This window comes from Suncus etruscus, chromosome 4, assembly GCF_024139225.1.
Source record: "Suncus etruscus isolate mSunEtr1 chromosome 4, mSunEtr1.pri.cur, whole genome shotgun sequence".
NCBI lineage: Eukaryota > Metazoa > Chordata > Mammalia > Eulipotyphla > Soricidae > Suncus > Suncus etruscus.
In genome coordinates this window covers 134,090,652-134,113,521 of record NC_064851.1, presented here as the reverse complement: position 1 = coordinate 134,113,521, position 22,870 = coordinate 134,090,652, and the positions used below count along the sequence as shown (strand labels likewise).

The window sequence follows — 22,870 nt, the reverse complement described above, 5'->3', positions numbered from 1 at the left end:
AACACATTTGTTTGGGGTTGACACTGGGTATCATCTTACACTCTTGGAGCCAACCACCAGCACTGAACAGAGGGCGTGCACTGACAGAGGCTAGGAGCAGAATCCTGCACACAGAAGAGCCACATTAAAAGTGTAAAGAGCCACATGTTGCTCGCGAGCCGAGGCTTGCAGACCACTGCTCTAGAGCAACTGTCACTGGAATTCTCCTTGAGCAAAAACTTTAGAGACACCACTCCATAGATAGGGAAAGATAGCACAAAGAAGATTGCCATCTACCTATGATCAGTGGTCACTCTCAGGCTTGACTCAAGTCCATATGTCCCCAGCTCACAGAGAGCTCTGGTTGAGAGGGATTACCTGTCAACCACTAATAAAACCCATTGTGATGCTGTCTAGACAGACCTAGTCCCCAATATTTATGTTTACCTTTTCCCAGGCACCTTGCATCCATGGCTGTCCATTTTTGATGTCCATCTTTCTGCCACCCGCAACTATTTCCATTTCTCTGTCCTATATACTACTATTGGAATAAAATCGAGTGTCTCTAGTCCATGACGGCCTAGGTACCTGTCATTTCCACAGTTAATAAAAAATGGAGAAGAAAGACATCCTTAGTCCCAAACACATCAGTGAGGATAGAATTTAAACCTTGCTGGATGAGTGGGTCAGTACTGATGAACTAATCTATACATATAAATTCATAACTATGTAATATTATATATGTTAACTTGTGTGTTATATATTATCTGACAGCTTTATATAAATATATATACGCATACATAAAAATACCACATATATTTTTTGCTTAAAGTATAGCACCCATAAAAATATAAAATATTTTAAGTTAATACAACTTTATATTTTAGAATGGCCAGTTTAATCTAGACATCTCTGCAACATAGGAAATAGTAGAGACTTTGAACTAGTACTAGGGAAAATAGCTTACTAAAGCAGTAAAGCAGAGAGAGCAAAAAGGTCCAAATACTTTGGCATGACCCTCACATAAACACATCAACTTTCATTTCACCCTTTCAAATATGGAGTAACTAAAGCAAGGTAGTAGAAGGAATGAGTAGCTATTTCCTGGCCTTTTAGAAATAACTCTAGTGAAATCATCCTTGCCCTTTGCTGAAAAGTACTTTCTGTAGGCTTTTGCCTAGGGGAAAAGTCATAAACTTTCCCATGTTGGAATAAAACACATTTTCATGTTTCAACTCTTTCTTGTACAAGGTAATGTAATTAGTTATCTAGAATGTTCTCTCTATTCAAAGCCTACTCTATGTCTTGTCACTTAGAGATTATGATAAATATCTCCAAAATACTCAACAGACTAGGCAATATATCAATTATTTTTAGTGTTTTTTTAATATTTAAATAAATGTGTCATCAATGGTTAATTTATTTTATATGAAAACTATACATAATGTTTTAATAATGTATGAAAATGCAAACACATTTATATGTTAAATGTATTAAGAATGTAATTATATAAGGAGTCATGCCATTAAAAACAAGAAACATTATATTAGATTCTTTATACCAAGAAAAATAAATAGTAGTAATGTGAAGAAAAGCAGAGTACATATAGAATACTTTTCAAAATTTCAACAAATGATATTCAAATACTATATTGTATACTCATATCATTTAATTTTCTTGGATAAAGAATTTATTATATAAATTTTATTAGTAAAATGTATCAGTAATGACATTATGTGTATAGTGATCATTTATAATAGTAATATGATGATTGTTAATTGGAAAATACATTTGATCAGTTATTATGCACATTTATTTATAAATAATTTCATATTGATTGTATTTTATTTTATTATTTATTTTTATTTACTATTATACCTTTATTTTATAAATACCTTTGTAAGCAGTTTATTATGCATATTTTATTTAGTTAGAAAATTATTTGCCTCTTGCTATAATTTCTTCATGATACTATACAGAAAGTATATAGTGGATAATAGATGCATCATTACTATAAAAAATCTCAAATATACAAATATATATAAAAACTATATACAAAATATATACAAAGTATTTTATACAAGAAAAAATGTTGAATTAAGTGCCTAATCACAATATCATAAAATACACAGCAATGTGAAAAATAGAAAAATCACATGAGAACCTCAATATGTAGTCTGGAAGAAACTATTTGTTGAGAAAATGTATGAAAAAATAAATTTTTGCTGGATATGAAGTATATATGCTAAATATGAAGAAGGATGGTAAAGACCAGAGTTCAGCACATTTGAAAAACTGAAAGAAGCATGACAATGTGCCACATATAGGATAAAAATATAAGGAGAGTTGGACAAGAAATGTGTCTGGGGAACAAGCAAAAAAAAAAAAAAACGTGTAGGGAAGGAATTTGAACACTCTCCTGAGATGAAGGCATCTCTGAAAGATTGTTGACAAAGTAGAAACCACAGATTCCTGTTTTTGAAAGCTGAAATGTGAAACAAGATTTGAGGACAATATTCAGAATTAAAAAAATTTTTCTATGTGATTGCTGGATAGCACTGCAAAGACCAAGGTAGCACAAACTAAAGAACTGGCAACATGAATGAAGTGAAACCTGAATAACAGTGGCCCTTAATTTCTCTGAAGTATCACATGAACTAGTTGAAGTAGTTCACAGCTTGACTTAAATGAGACTATGACTTAACTGACATCAACTTCTTGGTTTTTCAAGGGTTTTTTGAAAAGCACCATGAGAAACCTCAGTATAGAGCCAGATATATATTCAGCATTGTCCAACTTGATTTCAAATATGACAAGCTGTTCAATGTATAATAAGTACACGCATTTCTTAAGTTCATAAATAAGAATAAAAGAAAAAATTATTCTTCAAATTTCTTTATTAGACCTAGTTTGTTATTAGGAAACAAATCACTAAATTGTTTAAACCCAACAACCTAATAAATAAAACAAATATTTATTTTTTTACCACAAAAAATAAAAGCACCAAAAAGAAAAAAAAAAGGATCTCTGAACAGAACAGTTTGAGGATCTGGAATAGGATTTTGTCAGTGATTAATGAATGTGAGGACGTAAATTCTTCAGGGAAAAAAGCAGAGAAATTAAAGGAGACAATTAGACTCAAGTTCTAAGGAGATCAAAATTAATTTGCAGCTAGAATTTTGAAGATCAAGTGCTCTGCTTGGAACAGGAATTGGCAGCACTGTAGTCTGCATATGGCAGAGGTAGAGGATCATAGGAGTAATTGTCTTCCTTAAAGTTCAACAAGCCCCAAGCAAAATTTTAAATACCATTTGCAAACCTACTTTTAGGCAAATGATGTGCCAATAAACTCAATTGCCAGCTATTTACTTAGGTGAGTCAGAACTGAATCATCAGTCTCTGGATGACTTCTTAAACATTAACAATCACCAGTCTTAATTTTTCAAGCTTCTACATAGCTCAGATTGGTCTACATAAATTTGTTTCCATTCCTTTGTCTCTAGTTTAAACTATGCACAAGAAAAGGCACCTAAAGAAATAAACTAAAAAGTATTATAATATTATAAATATATAATAAAAATATTATAAATATATAATAAAATATTATAAAGAGAAACAGAAGTGTTTCTTAGAGAACTATAGAAAAGAGATATAACAGAGCAGTAGGATGTTTGCCTTGCATGTGGCCGAACCAGGATGTGGACCAGAACCTAGACCAAAACCTGGGTTTGATTCCCAGTGTCCCATATGGTCCCCCAAGCCAGGAACAATTCCTGAGTGCATAGCCAGGAGTGACCCCTGAGCATCATCAGGTGTGGCCCAAAAACAAATAAAAAAGAAGGAAGAGAGAAAATAGAATATCTCAAGAATTTTGGTAAAATGAGCACGATGCTGTTGTGTGAACAAGACAGAGATAAAAAAAAAGTATTTCTTAGATATAGATAAATTAATTGCTGATATATGTGTGCAAGTGGCTAAAGGGGGGAAACAGTAATCGTAGGAATCAATATTCTTGGGAGTTATATCAAAAGTGATGAGTCATGAAGGGTAAAAGGAAATTTTTTTAAGAAGTCTACTAGAGGTAATACAGTCCTTTCCAGGTCATAAACAATAGTTTGAATTTTTTGTTTGCTTATGTGTGTTTAAATAAAAATTTTCTGAGCATTTCCAAATGTTGTTAGTGAAAACTTGTAGAAACCAGTGAGAAAATGAGACAAGTAAGAGCATAGAACAGGGTGAGAAGTAACTACGCCTAACCGGAAGATTACCAATGGATAATAAATAATAGGAAAAAGGAAAACTGGAAGCATTTTTAGATGTTAGTGTATGTCACTATAATTTACAGATTAATTATAATAGATCTGTTTATCTTTTTACTGATGTAGTATAGATGCTTTTGCAATATTTAATATTATTTCAAGTTTATGAATGATTAGAAATTTTTATATTGCTGATATTCACAGTCCAACCACCTAATTCTCAACTGATCTTGCTATCATTGCTTCATAATCACAGATTTCCAATATATTTCCAATATATAGTTATATTATACTTTTGTTGACTTTTCAATATACAAATTTTAATAGATGGCTATTTAATTGTCCTAAGAATTATAATTTCAAAAAAACAAAACTCTATTGATCTATAAATTTGACATTCTATTTACTGAGTTTCTGCCACTAAAAAAGAAAAGAAAAGAAAAGAAAAGAAATTTGGGACCAGAGCAGTGATGCTAACGGTAGTGCATTTGCTTTGCACACAGATGATCCAGAAGGGACCTCCTTTGATCCCCAGCATTCCATATCATCCCCCAAGTCAGGAGCGATTATTGAGCACATAGTCAGGAGTAACCCCTGAGTGTCATAGAGTGTGGCCCAAAAAGCAAAAAAAAAAAGAAAGGAAGGAAGGAAGGAAGGAAGGAAGGAAGGAAGGAAGGAAGGAAGGAAGGAAGGAAGGAAGGAAGGAAGGAAGGAAGGAAAGGAAGGAAGGAAGGAAGGAAGGAAGGAAGGAAGGAAGGAAGGAAGGAAGGAAGGAAGGAAAAGGAAGAAAGGGAGGGAGGGAGGGAGGGAGGGAGGGATGGAGAGAGAGAGAGAGGGAGAGAGAAAGAAAGAAAGAAAGAAAGAAAGAAAGAAAGAAAGAAAGAAAGAAAGAAAGAAAGAAAGAAAGAAAGAAAGAAAGAAAGAAAAGAAAGAAAGAAGAAGAAAGAAAGAAAGAAAGAAAGAAAGAAAGAAGAAAGAAAGAAAGAAAGAAAGAAAGAAAGAAAGGAAGAAAGAAAGAAAGAAAGAAAGAAAGAAAGAAGAAAGAAAGAAAGAAGAAGAAAGAAAATTAAAGTACATAATCATTCACTCAAATTCTAACTCTCCTGATTTCCAGTTTGTTTCCATTGATAGTATCACCTTTCTGTCTAAATTATAACTTTACATACTGTAGATATAAGTATGACATATTCATAGAATATAGTCATAATTATTTTTGTTATTATACTTTTTATAAAGCAGTTTTATTTGGGTTTTTTTGGTTGTTGTTTTTTGTTTGTTTGTTTGTTTTGGGACCACACCATGTGACGCTCAGGGGTGAAATCACTCTTGGCTTGGGGGACCATTAGAGATGCCAGGGAATCAAACCATGGTTAGTTCTAGGTTAGTGTGTGCAAGGCAAACATCCTACTGCTTGCACCACCGCTCCAGCCCCTGTTTAAAGCAGTTTTAAACTTATCAAGAATATATAGAGATGGGCTGGAAAGAAAGCACAGCATTAGGGCGTTTGCCTTGCAAGTGGCTGACCTAGGACTGGCATTGGTTCAAATCCCGGCATCCCATATGGTCCCCTGTGCCTGCCAGGAGTGATTTCTGAACACAGAGCCAGGAGTAACCCCTGAGTGCAACCAGGAATGGCCAAAAAACACACACACAAAAAAAAAAAAAACAAAAAAAAATAGAGAGAAATTATAAAATTATAAAATTAAGTTTCCCCTTTCCTACACAATTTCTTCTATTATTCTCATTTTTCATATTTTATAAGCAGCAATTCAATATTAATAAATTATCATTAACTGTGATTTATCTTTAGGATTTACTTCTTGTATAAGTCTATAAATTTTAACAAATTTATAGTATTAGCTATACACTATTAAAGTATCATACAAAATAGTTTCACTGTCTTCAGATGCTTATGTTCCATGTTTTTATTTGTTTATTTCCTTCCCAAAATTCCTGGAAAACACTGCTCCCTTCTCAGCTATCAATTATGCTTTTGCTGAAGGCCATACTAGAATCATTGAACATATAGCTTCTTTACCCATCTATCCATGCCCTTCTAACTCATTTGTTCTTAAAATTGTAATATTTCATTTTGTGTTTGTATTAGTCTGCATAATTACCTATTGAAAAACATGTAAGTTCCTTCCCACTTTTAATCATTAAAACTAAGATTTCTGTAAACACACATGGGCAGGATTTTTTGGGTCATAGATTTTCAACTCATTTGGGAAAATATTAAAAGTACAATCAATATAAATTATGTTTTATGTTTTTAACAAATCACTAAATGTTCTCCAGAAGAGCTTTATCCTTGCTGTATTCACCAGCAGTGACTGCTATTACCTCATGTTCTTACCATTGTTCAATATTATTTTTAAAAGATATGTTTTCATTTCAATGAAGCTAGATTTATATTTTTATATAGTATACTTTCATGATTTTTTATTTTTAATTGATATATTTATTTAAGCATCATGATTACAAACATATTTGTATGTTCACCAGTGCAATATTCACACCACAATTGCATATATAGGACCAAAAGAGGAACTGGGATACTTGAAGGGTAACAGGACATAGCCTAAGGGATAAGTGAGGATCTAAGGAGAAGCTCAGTATAAAAAATGAAGGTTTAGGAATGCCCTGGAGGAAGGCATTATTGATAGTTATAATAACCAGAGATCTCTCTAAGGTACTACCAAAGGTCAAGCCCAATTGAGAACTATGGGATGATGTCACCTGTTTGTTTTGTGGATACCCATCTCTAATGTTGTTGTGTCTCCAAGCTTTCAGCCTCAAGGAGAACTAACAATGGCTCTATAGAGCCCCCTGGAACAAATAGCTCTGTAGGTGTTCTTTCTGCCAAGCTATTTGGGAACAGTATCACAATGGCATCCAACAGGTAGTTTACAGTAAGACTTCCCTTAGGTTGTGAATTCTCTGGATTTATTTTCCTCTCAATATATGCCTTTTGCCTTTCCAAATGCACTTATAGTTCGTGTGTTTTGATTCCAAAAAATACCTTGATAAGATTTAATATAAAGTGTGTTGACTCACTACAAAGTAATTTGAGGAAAAAATCAAAATTTAATGTGAACTTTCTTTTCCGAAAACATGAAATAATTTTCTACTTATTTAGCTCTGTACTTCCATCCTGAATTTTGTACATTCCTCATATACATATGAATTTTGCTAAATATATAATTTTCAGGGGCTGGAGAGATAGCACAGCAGGAGGGCGTTTGCCACACTTGGTTGACCTAGGACAGAACTAGGTTCTATCCCCAGCATCCCATATGTTTCCTCCAGTCAGGATTTCTGAGCACATAGTCAGAAATAACCCCTGAGCTTCACTGGCTGTGGCCCAAAAACAAAACAAAAAAACTTTTCATTTTTATATTATTTTTAACAAAATTTTATTAATATCCTATTACATATTCTACTTTTTATGGTATCTGATAAAAATATAATTTATTTGCATCTCACAACCTTTATCTCACAACCTTTAATCAGTTATTGTTTTCAGAGTTCAAAATTCTTCAGATTTCACTATCCTGCCATCTATCTACTAATAAATGGAGTTTTATTTTTCTTCCTCTTATCCCTCTTATCTTATTGTTTTCTAAATCTTCCAAACAATTTGAAGTAGACTGAGTGTTCTGACTTGTAGTCAATTGCATAAGGAAATTATGTTTTATAACCAAATATAAGATTTGCTGCAGGCATTTTTGTAAATTAAAATAGTTCACAGAGGAAGTTCCCTTCCCATCCTTGTGTTCTGAATAATTTGTCATGACTCTGTCAGATTATGTCAAATGCTTTTACTGAACTTATTGATGTTATCATGATTTTTCATCTTTACAGTGCTGATAAAATGGTTACATAAATTTAATTAAATACCAGACAAGTCACAGATAAATCCCACTGGTCATAATTTTAAATTACTTTTATACTTTTGATTTAATTTGTTAATACATTATTGAAGATTTTTTGCTTCTAAGTTCATGGGAGATAATGGTCTATAATTTTTCTCTCCTAATGCCTTTGGCATTGATATTAAGAAATTATGAGTGTCTTAAGACTTATTTCTTCTAATTTTTCCTTCTAGAAGTTATTGTAGATTACTAACATCATTTATTCCTTAATGTTCAGTTACAATTAACTTCTAAAACTATCTGACACAACTGTTTTCTTTTTTGAAAGTTATTGTTCATTGCTTTAATAAGTACAGACCTAAATTTATTATTTATTAATGAGTTTTTATAACATTGACATTGAGGGCAGATTCCTTTTTTCTAAATTATCAAATTGGTAGGCACAGTTATGATGCCCCATTTTTTCTCCTTTGGATACCCCTGGAATTAGAAGAAGTAATGATCAATAGAATTATTTCCAATTTGAGTAATTTTTTTATTTATTTTTAACTTGTAGAGTATATCAATTTTATTGCTATAATAAAAGATAATCTATTGTTTCCTCTACCTTCTGCTCTTCCTGTCTTACACTGATAGTTCAAGCCAGGGACTGAGAAACAGCAAGAGTTATTTTGAGCAACATTAGTTCTCTTTGGAGAGAGAACATTAAAAATCAAGACTCAGAGCCTTGACCAGTGGGCCTGGCAAATACTTCAGTTTTCAACAAGAATAAGGAATCATGTCTATCAACTGTTCAGTTCTTCAAATGAAAAGAACCAGGTCTTGAGGATCAGATCCATTTGTCTTTCTCCCTTTATTTGTCATTGATGTGGGGAAGAACAAAAGAAAGATCAGAAACTCAAGGTCTAGCTGAATGGTTTACTCAACAGTGGAGCTTTCGTTCCAGTATTTATCAGCAGAAATTCTAGCATCAGCGACATACAAAAAAAAAAAAAAAAAAGAAAGAAAGAAAGAAAAGAAAAATAAAAGAAAAGAAAGAAAAAAAATAATCCATTGTTTTCTGTTATTCATTTCCTATTTCAATTTCACTCAAATTTTTATTAGTTTATATTTCTGCTTACTTTGTGTTTAACTATAGTCATAATTTTAGGATGCATTTACTATTACCTCAAATAATATAATACTATTCTTTTAGAGACCTTATTTCTAGTTGATCTAGAACAGTGTTTCACATCCTTGACACTCTTTCAGTCTTGTTTCTTTTCTGTTCCCTTTGCCCAACTGGTTGCTACTCTACCCTCATGCAGTACTTCCCAAACTGCATTTGCATGATTTCTGTACTTCCCTCATGATCCCAAATATCTTTGTGGTGCCTAGTTGAGAAATGCTTCTCTAGAACAAAGTAGTCATTGCTTGTTCCCTACATTTAAAGGAAGTGATTCTGGGGTGGGGGGAGGTGTGTGTGTGGGGTGTGGTGTGTGTACTCTTAGCCATAAAACTTAAAAGTGGGTGAGTTGAATTTACATAAATCCAGAACTGCTTGTGAGGAAAGAGAATTTTTAATCTCTCAATCTCAGTCAGAATTATTATAAAGTTTCCATTTTAGATATAGATTTTTAAAAACAATATTAGGAGCCAGAACTATGGCAAAGTACTAGGGCATTTGCCTTGCATGCAACTGACCTAGGATGGACAGAGGTTTGATTCCCCTGTATCCCATATGGTCCCCCAAGCCAGGAGTGATTTATGAGTGCAGAATTAGGAATAACATCTGAGTGTTACAGGGTATGGTCCAAAAAGAAAAAAAAAACAATATTATATAGTTGAAAGGAACAATAAAATTTTCCAATTAATTTGCTGCAACCTGAATGAAATGGAAAGATATCCTATTAAGCCAGAAGAAGGACAAGCACAGGATCATCTCTTATCTGTAAAAAATAACAGGACAAGGGAATGCAATATTTTAAAAGGAGATATCTAGGTTACCCTTGGATCCAGAGTGTAGGGAGAAGAACAGTGATGGAAAGATATAGAGGAATAAGATGAGAAAGTGAAGTAAAGGAAGAACAAGGATCAGGGGGCTCCGGTATACTGGTAAATTATCCAGATCACAGACTCAATAACACTGAAAACGTGACATCCAAACTACAATCAACAAACTTTATAATGTACTTGCCAAGGAGGCAGATTGGAGAATGAGTTGGGAATTAGGGACAACTGGAGCAGAGAAGTTGACACTGGTGGTGAAAGTGGCATTATAACATTATATGCCTAAAACACAACTCTCAATAGCTTTGATATCATAGTCCATTAAATTTAAAAATATTTTAATTGAAAAAATTACTCCTGCTCCATCTCCCAATACAAATGATACTTTATGGAAGTATACAGAAAAAGTAAGCTGAAAAGAGAAGAGACATATCAGGAGTAGCAAAAATTCAGTTCATTTTCCATCCTATCACTGAATTCAATGTCTGGAATAGGGAGGTGGAAAAAAATAGTAATAAATAAGATAAATATCCCTGACATAAGATCTGTATTCTATTCCTCTGGTAGCCTTTCAGCAAAAGAAGATACTCCAACATTGGACTATTCCTCGAGTGTCAAGTATGGCTCAATAACTAACTCTAATTCTAGCAATCAACAACCCAATCCCTCTGTAAATGTAAGCCAGTTTAATCATTAATTAGCTAATTTTTGTTCTGTAACTAGCTTTGCTCATCACAACTTCTTATCCACTGTAGCTATTGTCAAAATAAGATGTGGGCTTTGCTTTTATAAACTCATCCCTGACTAACCTTGAGTTCTTTGGGACCCAGTCCACTCATGGTCATGGTCACTGACTTCTGTAATAATCAATCACTGGAGTTGAGTGTGGCACGTACCTGTTTCTAAACAAACTCTTACAGCATGAAGGGTTCAAGAAATCTAGAAAGAACAGCCTATTTTCTCAATTTACAATTAATTAGGTACTTAGGGTATGGGCACCTTTTAAAACAGTAAGTTACCTGTTCAAAAGAACCTGATGGCTAAAGATTGAATTAAAAATATGCAGAATATCAAGAGATCTAGAAGATTTCTTAGTTTATGCAGCTGTGTGCAACTACACAAAAAACAGTTGATTTTGTGTAGGTATTTTTATATGTATTAAGGAAATGAAGGACTGAGGTGGCTGGTAGACTTGGGAAACTTAGGCCCATGCAGAAGTGACAATATATAAGAATAGCAAGGACTACAGTATCTTAAAGCAAAGATCAGCACTTTTAGAAGGCTGGCTTAGACCAGCCACATACCAAATAAGTCAAGACTAAAAGTCAGTTCTATAAAATTAGGTATGGGACTATAGCAAAACTACATGCTTTTCTTGCACAGGGCTGAAAAGATTCTATCCTAGGATCACATATGGTCCCTGGAGCTTGCTATGAGTAATTCCTGAGCACAGAGCCAGAGTACCTCCTGAGCAAAACCGGATGTGGCCCTCAAACCAGGCAGGGTAAAGAAAAAGCTAAAGGCCTCAAAGTAATCCTACTTACTCAATTTCAGAACAATATGTCTCAGTAATGTGCTTCAGAATAAAGGTTTCCTAAGAAACAAGATTTGTTCTGTGACAAATTTTTGTCATATATATATATATATATATAATTTTGTCACGTTTATAAAGGCCTCAGACTTGATGTATACAGAGATCATAACTAAAATCATCATTAGTATCAAATAAAAGTTGTTTTGTCTATGTTGTGGTTTTCGTTCATATTTTGGAAAGAAGCATGATAGCATTTTAGGAGAAGAAAACAAATATTTAGGTTATCACCTCCCCCCTCCAAGTTGACTCATACAAGCTAACATGATGTAGAGCACAGAGCAATGAATGATAAAAGTGAAGTATAAATTTGAAAATTTCTCAGACACTTATTCATGAATTTATTCAAATTATGTTTCACATGTAAGAAGAAAATGTTCAATGATTTGTCAAGCAGTTTGTTTTAAAGGCACTAACACTGGCATCTAGGGCCAGTGTTGTTATCCTATGACTTTTTCCCCATAACTCAGCTCCAATCAGGCCTCTTCTCCCACTAGGACAAAGTATTTTCATAAATCAATGCATAAAGGCAAGAAAAACCTATCAAATAACTAGATGTAAAATATCTCTAATGATTTTTATACTTCTAAAAAAATTTGTACTTCCCCCACAAAGAGAATCAAATTTAGTCATTTACATACATATTTGTTGAGTAAATACAGGTTCTCTAAGCTTTCTCAGCAAGGCACAGTTTTCAATAACAGAGATAGAGAAATAAAACACAGAAAATATCTGCCCTCACAGAGTTTATGGTTCTGCAGGGAAAAGAAGATTACATAAATAGAAAGTAATCATATAATGTGTAACATGATAACTGCCAAGGAAAATAAGAATAAAGATAATGAGTTTTGTTATGCAAATAGTGAAGTAAAGCCTCTCTGGTAATATAACATTTGAGACTAGATATAAAAGAAATGAGGAGTTCGATGAATGTCAATGGGAAAAACATTCTAGAATAATGGTAAAGCAAATACAGAAGCCCTAGGTACAAGTTTTGATGTTTTCAAAGAATAGAAAATAAACCTGAAAAACTGTAGAGGGCATTGTAGAGGGATCAGATAGGTGATGATAAAAACTGAAAGGTCTAGGTAGGACTTTGAAAGATTCCAGGATTTATTCTGGTTGAGATAAAAACTGTCAATAAAATTTAGAAATGGTAGTAGTTTGTAACTGCAATGTTTCCTATAAAATAATTATTGACTTAGCTCATATACATAGTATAGGATGCATTAGCAAAACAGAATTCAAACATATTTTTAACGTCACAAAAAATCTATGACTGATTACCTGAAATAAAAGAAGCATAAAATATAAAATTTCACTAAGGGTTTTGTTTTCTGTTTTGCAGCAAGGAGAGAAAATACATATCAAACTAGGTCCTCCTTGATTTCATCACTGATTTACACTCAGTAAAGACACTCATCCTACTTTTCTCCCAAACATGAATGGAAGGTGAAAGAGGTCCATTTCACCAGATTCCCTTTCAATTCTCTATTCAGCCTTGTAAAACTAGTAACCACCCAAATCTTGTCTATTCTTCTTTAATCACCAAATATATCCTTGAGAACTAAAGACAGATATAAACAGTCTTCTATGTAAACAAGAAAAACTCTATTCAATGCCCAAATTTACATGTGAATCAAACAATAATATAGACAAATTTACAAGTACAAGGTGACACTCATAAGAATGATGCAACTTGTAAACCTCCTAACTTCTATCAATTCTTGTCTGAAATGATCTTTCATTACTCTGTAAAAGTATAGATAGATGCCCGCAAGATAGTATCGAGGATAAGGTTATTGCCTTGCACATAACTGATCCAGGTTCAATTCCCAGCACCCCTAGAGAGTTTTCTGAGCACATCTAAGAGTGATCCCTAAGTGAAGAGCCAAGAATAAATTCTGAGTACCACCAGATGTGATACAACCATTCTACTCAAAAGAAAATTTAGAAAGAGTTAAAATTATATATAGCAAAAACTATTTAGCTATATTTTGACATCAGCTGATATTGTATTTTAAGTTCTTTATTACTTTGACATTTTAAAATATCTCTTTAAAATAATCTATTTGTCTATATAATCATTGAAATAAATTGGTCTAAAGTTGTCTGCTTATTCACTCAGATATATATCCTGCACTCAACAAGAAATTCATTTTGATCTCTCTATAATTCAGCACCTAGAATAGAACGAGAACACAGTAGGTCCTCACTAAGCAGTATAGCAAAATAAAAGTCAAGATATATATATCTGAATGTTACTAGCAGCATAATGGTAACTTAGACAAAAAATAATTTTCCTTAATACTGAGTCTACTTATAAACTTGGAGGATCTATATGACAAGTTACATTGGGGGCATGTAAATCTTACTTTCACTTTTTATAGACTTTAAAACAGTCAAGGTATTTTTGAAATGCACAATTCATACTGAAAATCAAGTGGGAAAATATGTTATAAAACTTTTCTCGGGTTTATGTTTGTAGTAAAATAAATTTTAGAGTATAATCATAAGTCCTGTCTCCTGACAACTGCCATCTAAATATAAATCTATTTTAGAAATGAGCCAAAGGATACCTTTCAGAATATCACCAAGCAGCTTGACTCAAAATGACTTGCCATTAAAATAGAATCCTAGATATGTTTTATTCTGACTTTTATAGTCTATTTTAAAACATATATCAGGTAGGTAGAAAACTACTTGTTAAACCAAATATTTCTTTTAATGTATAATCAAACAAAAGTTTAACACAAAAAATTACATATCAGAGAAGTGCTTTAAAGCTATGTCAGCTGAAGCTATATGACTTAGTAGATATAACTCAATGGCTAATATAAACTTATATGTACTCCAAGAATAAAAATTACATGTTCCTCAAATTTTATTTCAAGCACCAAAATCAATTTCAATTGCAGTTAGTAAAAGTTTTAGGATAACCACTTCTAAATTAGTAAAATTCTCTAGAACATACTTTGTGACCTTAAAATTAATCTATATGGAAATGTTTGGGTTTTAAGTCTAATAGAGTACTTTAAAAATTGCTTCTAAGTGAGATAGAACAAATTTGCCCATGAATTCATTGTAATTATTTGAAGGGCTTCACAAAAATAGACAAAGCTGGTAGGGCTTTTTTTCTTTTTCTTTTTTATAAAAGCAGCAGCTGGAACTAGATACTAAGTTATATTCCTCTAAAGCTGTATATCAGGAAAATATTACACATATGATATAAGAGAAAATTTAATAGGCATTTGGACTCAGGCTCAAAGATCAAGGGTAGAAGAAGCAGAATAATTATTGCAACCTGCTCCAAAACATGTATGGAGCATGATTCTCTTTCCCAGATACCCTTAAACCATCAGAAAATATTAAAAAACAAAGTGTTTCCTTAAAAATGGCCAAAAGGCACATGAAAAATGCTCCACATCACTAATCCAGGGAGATTCAAATCAAAACTACAATGAGGTACCATCTCAGACCACATAGATTGGCACACATCACAAAGAATGAGAACAAGCAGAGCTGGCGGGGATATGGAGAGAAAAGGAACTCTTATTCACTGCTGGTGGGATTTATTCCAGCCGGTGCCATCTAGTCCAGCTTTTATGAAAAATAATATGGAGAATCCTTAAAAAACTGAAAATTTTACTCCCATATTATTCAACAGTTCCATTCCAAGGGATATACCCCAGGAACACAAAAATACAATACAAAAACCCCTTCCTCAGAACAATATTTATTGCAGCGCTATTTACAATAGCCAGACTTTGGAAACAGCCAAGATGCCCTGCAACAGATGAATGGCTAAAAAGACTGTGGTACATATACACAATGGAATATTATTCAGCCATCAAGAGAGATGAAGTCATTAAATTTTCCTATTATATGGATGTATATGGAATCTATTATGCTGAGTGAAATAAGTCAGAGGGAGAGAAAGATAGGCACAAAATAGTCTTGCTCATCTATGGGTTTTAAAAAATTAAAGATATTAATGTAATAAGGCCCAGAGACAATGGAGTTAAGGGCTAGAAGGGCCAGAAGGACCGGCTCATAATTTGAAGCTCACCACCAATAGTGGTGAATGCTGTTAGGGAATTAACTACACTAACAACTAGCATGACAATGTTAAAGAATGAGAGCAGTAGAATGTCTGTCATGAATACAGGCAGGGGTGGAGAAGTGAGGGGGAGGCATTGGTGGTGGGAATGTTTCACTGGTGAAAGGAGGTATTATGTTTATGACTGAAGCCCAACTACAAACATGCTTGTAATTATGGTTCTTAAATAAATATTTATATAAAAAAGAAAATTAAATCCAACTGTATTATGAACTACCTTGTAAATATGTTTAAATAAAGTAATTAAATTAAAAAATAAAAAAGAAGTAAAAAAATAAAAATAAATTTAAAGAAAGAGTATTTCCAGACAGAGAAGATTAAAGAAGAAAAAGATTCCTCCGCTAAAGAGAAATATTTTGTACCTGTGTTTGTCTTGTAATAGTGTCACAATCTCTATATAAGAAACCCAAGCCTAGAGCCCATGGCTAAGGAAGGGCACTAGACTCAAAACAGCCTTTGGTTGGGTGGGCCAGAGAGATAGCAGTGGTAGGGCTTTTGCCTTGCATACGACCAACCCAGGATTGGATTCCCAGCATCCCATATGGTTCCATGTAGCTGCCAGGAGTAATTTCTGAGCTCAGCGTCAGGAATCACCTCTGAGCGTCACCGGGTGTGACCAAAATCCAAAAATAAAAACAAAACAAAAAAAAACAAACAAAATAACAAAGCCTTTGGTAGCTTGTACCCACAATTGCCATGAGATTCATGAGATGCTTAGGGTAAAGTGGATATTGATAGAGGTCATGGCATAAATTCGCCCCTCTCATTTGAGACATAGTTTTACTAGCATCCTACAAACATCTCTTGAGTCCCTCTAAAGACCACCAAGACTTTTGTAAATCAAAGCTGTTTCCTAGTTACCAAGTAAATGTGCTGAGGCCTGGTTATTCCAGGCCTTCCTGATCAAGTGTAGGAATGCTATATGAGATAAGATAAGAAAATTACTGAAGAATTAGAGCATCCAGCCCTAAACCATGGCCACTTGGTTTTAAAGATAATGTTTACATCAAACAAAACCAATTTAGGCATGCAGTAAATACTCATACTAAAGATCCCCTGAAAAACAGGAACTGGACATTCAAGCCACAAAGCTCATTCAGCAGATTTAGGAGACTTTGGGAAACTAGGGTATTGTTAAATCCTAGGTCATAAATAAGTGACAAGAGAAATCTCTGGTAAAAGATCAATAAGTATGGTAATCATTGCATTAAAGAGGATGTCAATAAGTTCTATAGAATGTTTTGATGATTATCTATACCTCACGGAAGTCACATGTTTTTCTGCTATGTAAACTATTGATCACCCCCTTCTTCCTTGCTAACTCAGAATGACTTCCTAAAGCAAATGTATAAAAACCTTGTCTTTTGAGTGAATAAATGGGCTAGATCCAAACACCTCTCCTAATTGTGGTCTAGTCACAACCTGCTGACTCCTGTGCCCACTTTCTTAGAGGACCCCACTGCTGTTCCTGTGTCCAGCCACTCCTGTCCACCCTCAAACAGCCCGTGGCATAGTAGAAACAAATGTCAGTGTGACTGTGGAATCAAATAGAATAAACTTTGAAACATAGGGGGCCAGAGCGATAGCATAGTGGTAGGGTGTTTGCCTGTATGTAGCTGACTCAGGACAGACCTGGGTTCGATCCCCAGAGTCCCATATGGTTCCCCAAACCAGGAGCAATTTATGAACACATAGCTAAGAGTAACCCCTGAGCATCGCCGAATGTGGCCCAAATCCAAAAAAAAAAAAAAAAAAAATTGAACTTAGTTCTGGTTAGATTTCAGATGAATTAGATTAATGTCTCTCTGGTTTAGACTGTGAATTTTATACGTATGTATGTATGTATGTATGTATGTATGTATGTGTGTATATATATATACACACATACACACAGGGAATATTCTACTTGAAGGATAGATTGTATTTGGAGATATTTAGAAAGGATCTTTGAATTAAGCTGTAATTCTCCATTATACTTAAGTTTAATTTTTACCTTGATGTTCAATGCAAAGTGCACTTCCTTAATGCCTGCAAACTATTGAGCATAGAATGCCATGGAATGGTGACCAAAAAGAAAAATGAAAGAAATGCTGAAAGAAAAATGCTAACCAGTAAAACACTATGACAGTATTAATTGCTTGCATAGAGAAAGAGGAAAGGAATTAAAATTCACATTGTATATATTAAATCACTCCTGAACACAATGATATGACTTTTACAATTGTCTGGGAATTAGTGTGGTATTTTTGGTCACAGCCTGAGATACTAAGGATTACCTCTGGGACATCTTTTCTTCAACTTAAAAAATGTTTTAACAAAGATTTTAACAAATATTCAAAAACTTAAATATATGACAAACTGTAAATCTATTTATTTTTGTAAATATTTGTAATCTGATTTTCTTTAATTTTTGATTCATCTGGCTTTACTCAGTGCTTTCTCCTAGCTCTGCACTCAGAGATCACTCCTAGCAGATATCAGAGGACCATACATGGGACAAATTCATACCACATCAGTCACAGGCAAGGAGAGTGCTTTATACAATGCTCTATGTATCATGCCATGTGTCTGGAACTTTTAAATTAAATAATCAGTAAGAATATTTTAAATGTTAGTGTTTAATACAGCTGTCACTGACCTAAGCCTTTAAAAGTTTATTCACGTATATGTTTGAAACGATTAGGTTCAAGAACCTGAATGACAGTTGAAAATAGATTCTCTTGAGGCTAGAGAGATAGTACAGCGGGTAGGGCATTTGTCTTGCACACAGCCAATGTGTGTTTGATCCTGGCATCCCAGTTGGTCCCGGAGTCTGCTGGGAGTAATTTCTAAGCAGAGAGACAGGAGTATTTTTTGACCACTGCCAATTGGGTCCATAAATCAAATGAAAAGAAAAAAAATAGATTCTCTTTAAGAATCAATCTGAACAAAAGAGAATACTACAAAATTCATCCTTGTCCTGATGAGTGAAATTAACAACAGCTAAGCTCAAATATATTGACACTAATGCACTATTGCTAAACAAGATAACACTCATTGTTGTATTTTTCCATGTTTTTTTTGGGGGGGAGGGGTGGGAAAACATACCTGGCAGTCTCCATGGGCTTGTGCTCAAGGGTCACTTCTGACTGTATGTGGGAAATTATGTGATGGTCGGGGATAAAATTCAGGTCACATGAATGCAAAGTGTGTTTTTCTATTTACTGAAATGCTTATTTGACTCATTCACATGTTTAAAAACAAAAGAATAATTTGAAATACTAAATTTTAAAATGTAATATGATTATTTTATATCATACAAACTAATTCCACTGCCCTAAGAATTACTTCATTCTTCCTGCCTTCCTAAAATCTTATCAAACTTTACTCTCTTCATAATGTCTGCATTTCCAAGAATATGATACAATTAGAAAAATACAAAATACAATCTTTTTAGTGAATTTTCTTTCACTAAGGAATATTTAAGTTTTCTCTATTTTTGGTTTAAAACATCATATATTGTTCTTAATACATCATAATGACTCCACAGTCACTAAACATTTGTCAAAACCCTAAGAGTGAACTCTAATGACTTTATATGGTAATGGAGTGTTAATGTTGCTTCATCAATTGTAACAAATGTACCTCTGTACTAAGAAATATTGATAGTAATATGTGGTCCAGGTGCAAAGACAGAGTATCTATGGAAATTCCTCTTTCCACTCAATTTAGCTATAAACCTATAACTGATTTTTTAAAGTACATTAAGTTCTTAAGTATTTACCTTTTAGAATTGTAATGGACTGTAAGTTTTGCAAATCATTAGATAAAAAGACAATAAGAATTAATAAAACTAAATATAGAAAACTATGAAAGTATTAATTACAGATTAAGAGGGATATGATATAAATGCACAGTCAAATACATTAATATTGACTAAATCCAATCAAAAGAAACTTAAAAGATTATATTTTTATTTAATTTATATTAATTACTACACATATGTTTTCATGTAAATAAATATTGCAGCTAGTTTTGGCATAAAGACAGGATACTATGAGTGGCATAGGCTCTAGTAATATCTACCTGGCATAAGGATGCAGCTAGTCTTATTCAACAGCCTCACATACTATCAGCACTGGGAAAGATGGCTACAGTCCACACAGAAAAGTTACCTAGAATACATTGCCCAGGTAACCACCATGAACTGTGACCCTAAACTCCAATGGACAGCATCAGTCCAAGACCATTTCTACCATATGAGGAGAGGTAATTGAGCTGACTAGTGAACAGAAGTAGCACTGAGAATTTGACAAAATTGGGATATAAGAATCTGTTCAAAGGAATAAACCAGAAAAAAAAAAACTAGAAAAGACATAATAGTACTAGAGGTGCACTTCTATCCAAAACAGGGATGTTACTATGATCATAACAAATATTATCTCAATTAAGACAAAATTTTGAGAGTTTCCCAATAATTATGAGGAGGCTCATGAGTGCACCTTGTAATTCCCAGCCAGACAAGAAATTCAGTGTGAGTGTGTAGCACTCTTAGTTGAGCTCTGTGGTGCTTGAGAAGATTAGGACAACACCTAGAAATAAGTGATTGTTATTATCCATGGACACCTATCAATGTTCACAGGCCTGTGTGATAGAGAATATAGAGCTGGGTCTGAACACAAGCAAGACATGTGCTCAAATTTCTATTTAATAACTACAACTCACATTATTTTAAAGACAATAAACAGAACAAAGAATTCAAAGTAAGGTGATAAAGATGCTCACCTAACTTTAATAAACTTTAGTAAACTTAAGATAAGTCAAACTTAAGAATACAATGATAGTGTTACAGCTCTTTTAGAATTTGTCCAGCAGGCTTTTTGGTCTCTACCGAACCCCCACCCCCCCCAAAAAAAAGAATACAATGATAGGGGGCCAGAGTGGTGGCGAAGTGGTAGAGCATTTACCTTGTACACTGACCTAGGGATGACTGCAGTTTAATCCCCCTGGTGTCCCATATGGTACCCTAAGCCAAGAGCAATTTCTGAGTGCATAGCCAGGAGTAACCCCTGAGCATCACTGGGTGTGGCCCAAAAAAACAAAACTAAAAAAAATAAAAATACAATGATAGAAAAAGAAAGATGTCCAACAGGCTTACTAAAGTAAAGGAGTAGATAAGTGATCTGGGAGATAGAACACTAGAAATCACCCAATAACACCAACAAAAAATAATAATTAGAAAGTGTGAAATTATGTCTAGAACAATTTTAAGAATAATATTTATACCACAAATTTCCCATAAGAAAGAGCTAGAAAATAATTTTATCCATAATGGACAGAAGCATTCTTCTTATGGGGAAATAAATTCTGATACAAGAATCCTTTTGAATTCAAAATCAGAATAAATTAAATGATCCACACCAAAACTCTTTGAATAGTAAATGTTAATAAAAATTGGTCTTAACGACTGAAAAAGTCAATGTCCTTTTAATTTTAATAGCAACATTGGGATTTAAAATATTGTTAGTGATAGAGTTTGATGCTTACAATTCTGGATACCTTCTCACGATAGCATTTAAATGAGAAAATGTAAAAATATAACTGCAAACTCACAGGCAGAATTGTGAAAAAATTTTACTGATCTTCAGTAAATTATGTAATATTTAAACCAGATGTTTCTCATTTTACTAACTATTCTTGCCACTGTAGATGGAGATTATCAATTATATCAAAATTGAAATGGGGGAATATTTTTTTCACTTTTTGGGGGGTGGGACCACACCTAGTGGCTCTCGGGGATTACTCCTGGCTATGCACTCAGGAATCCCTCCTGGCTTGGGGAACCATATGGGATGCCGAGGATTAAACCACAGTCCGTCCTAGGTCAGTCTGTGCAAGGCAGACACCCTACCTGTTGTGCCACTGCTCCGGCCCTTGGGGGAATATTCCTTATATAAAATCACACAAAAGAAATCTTGCATTGTAAAGAATTTCACTAAAATATTCTAGTTTCTTTCTTGTATACATATCTGTTGATCTGATAATGTCTTTAGATGGAAATCTTGAACAGGGTTTTAGCCCTCATAAGCTCTGATTAGGGTATATTGAATACATTATATAGACAATATTTAACTTTCAAAGCCCATAATTGGCATTAATGAATAAAGACTTGAATTCAATAATTTATTATTTGCAGTATAATTTTCTGTGATGTTGGTGCTACAACTCTGGTACAGTGTTTCTAGAAATATAAATCATTAGAATCTGTATAGAAAACGTTAGTTACAGAGATTCCATGCAAAAATTAAGATAAAATTTCTATATAATTGAGTAATACTACACTGGAAAATTTGATTTGCCAAAAGTTTATGAAAACATGAATTTGAAATACAATGTGCATAAAAGCATTATTCAAAATAATTAAAATATGCCATGATTTCCTAAAGTCTCAATGATAGTTAACTAGATTTTAAAATTTATGGTGGGACAAAAGATGTAAATTAAAAGGTAAGGCACTTTTGTTGCGTGCGGTTGCCCAGGTTTGATTCCTGGCACCCCTTATGGTTCCCAAATTCTACAAGTGTAGGTAGGGTTCTGGCACCAGGCACCTCGATGAGGTTGATGCAAGGGCAGGTAAGTGTCTCTTCTATCTCATAGCCTCGGAGATTAGATTCAGTGAAGAGAGGGAAGACTGAGCCATAGACCACTCACAGTGAAGCATTGTCAGAGCAATGGACTTGTTTATTGAAGGTAGTGACAAGGCTTTTAAGAGTAAATTTTAGGCGGGAAACAAAATGTGGGGAATACAGCTTAGGCATTATGGCTACAAGTTGGTATGCAGAGACAATAGTCACAAGGTACATGGCATATTGATTTGGATAGTATACAAAGATAGAAGTTACAATGCCCATGGCATCATTAAATCAGGAAGCATGTAAAGATAGCGGTTGCAATGTTAATAGCATCATTAAATCAAGAAGTATATAAAGATAGAGGTTGCAATGCTTATGGCACTATTAGCCTAGACAGGTTGTTTGACCTGGATGACTTTCTCCTTAGCTCATCCTGCACTCATAAC

The 22,870-nt window shown here is 33.7% G+C and overlaps 1 non-coding gene across 1 annotated transcript; it reads left to right on the top strand.

Moving 5' to 3' along the window:
- Positions 1–20,633: 20,633 nt before the first annotated feature.
- Positions 20,634–20,692, top strand: LOC126007677 (U7 small nuclear RNA). Its single transcript, XR_007495179.1, has one exon. It is a non-coding gene; the product is annotated as a U7 small nuclear RNA (small nuclear RNA).
- The last annotated feature ends 2,178 nt before the right edge of the window (positions 20,693–22,870 follow it).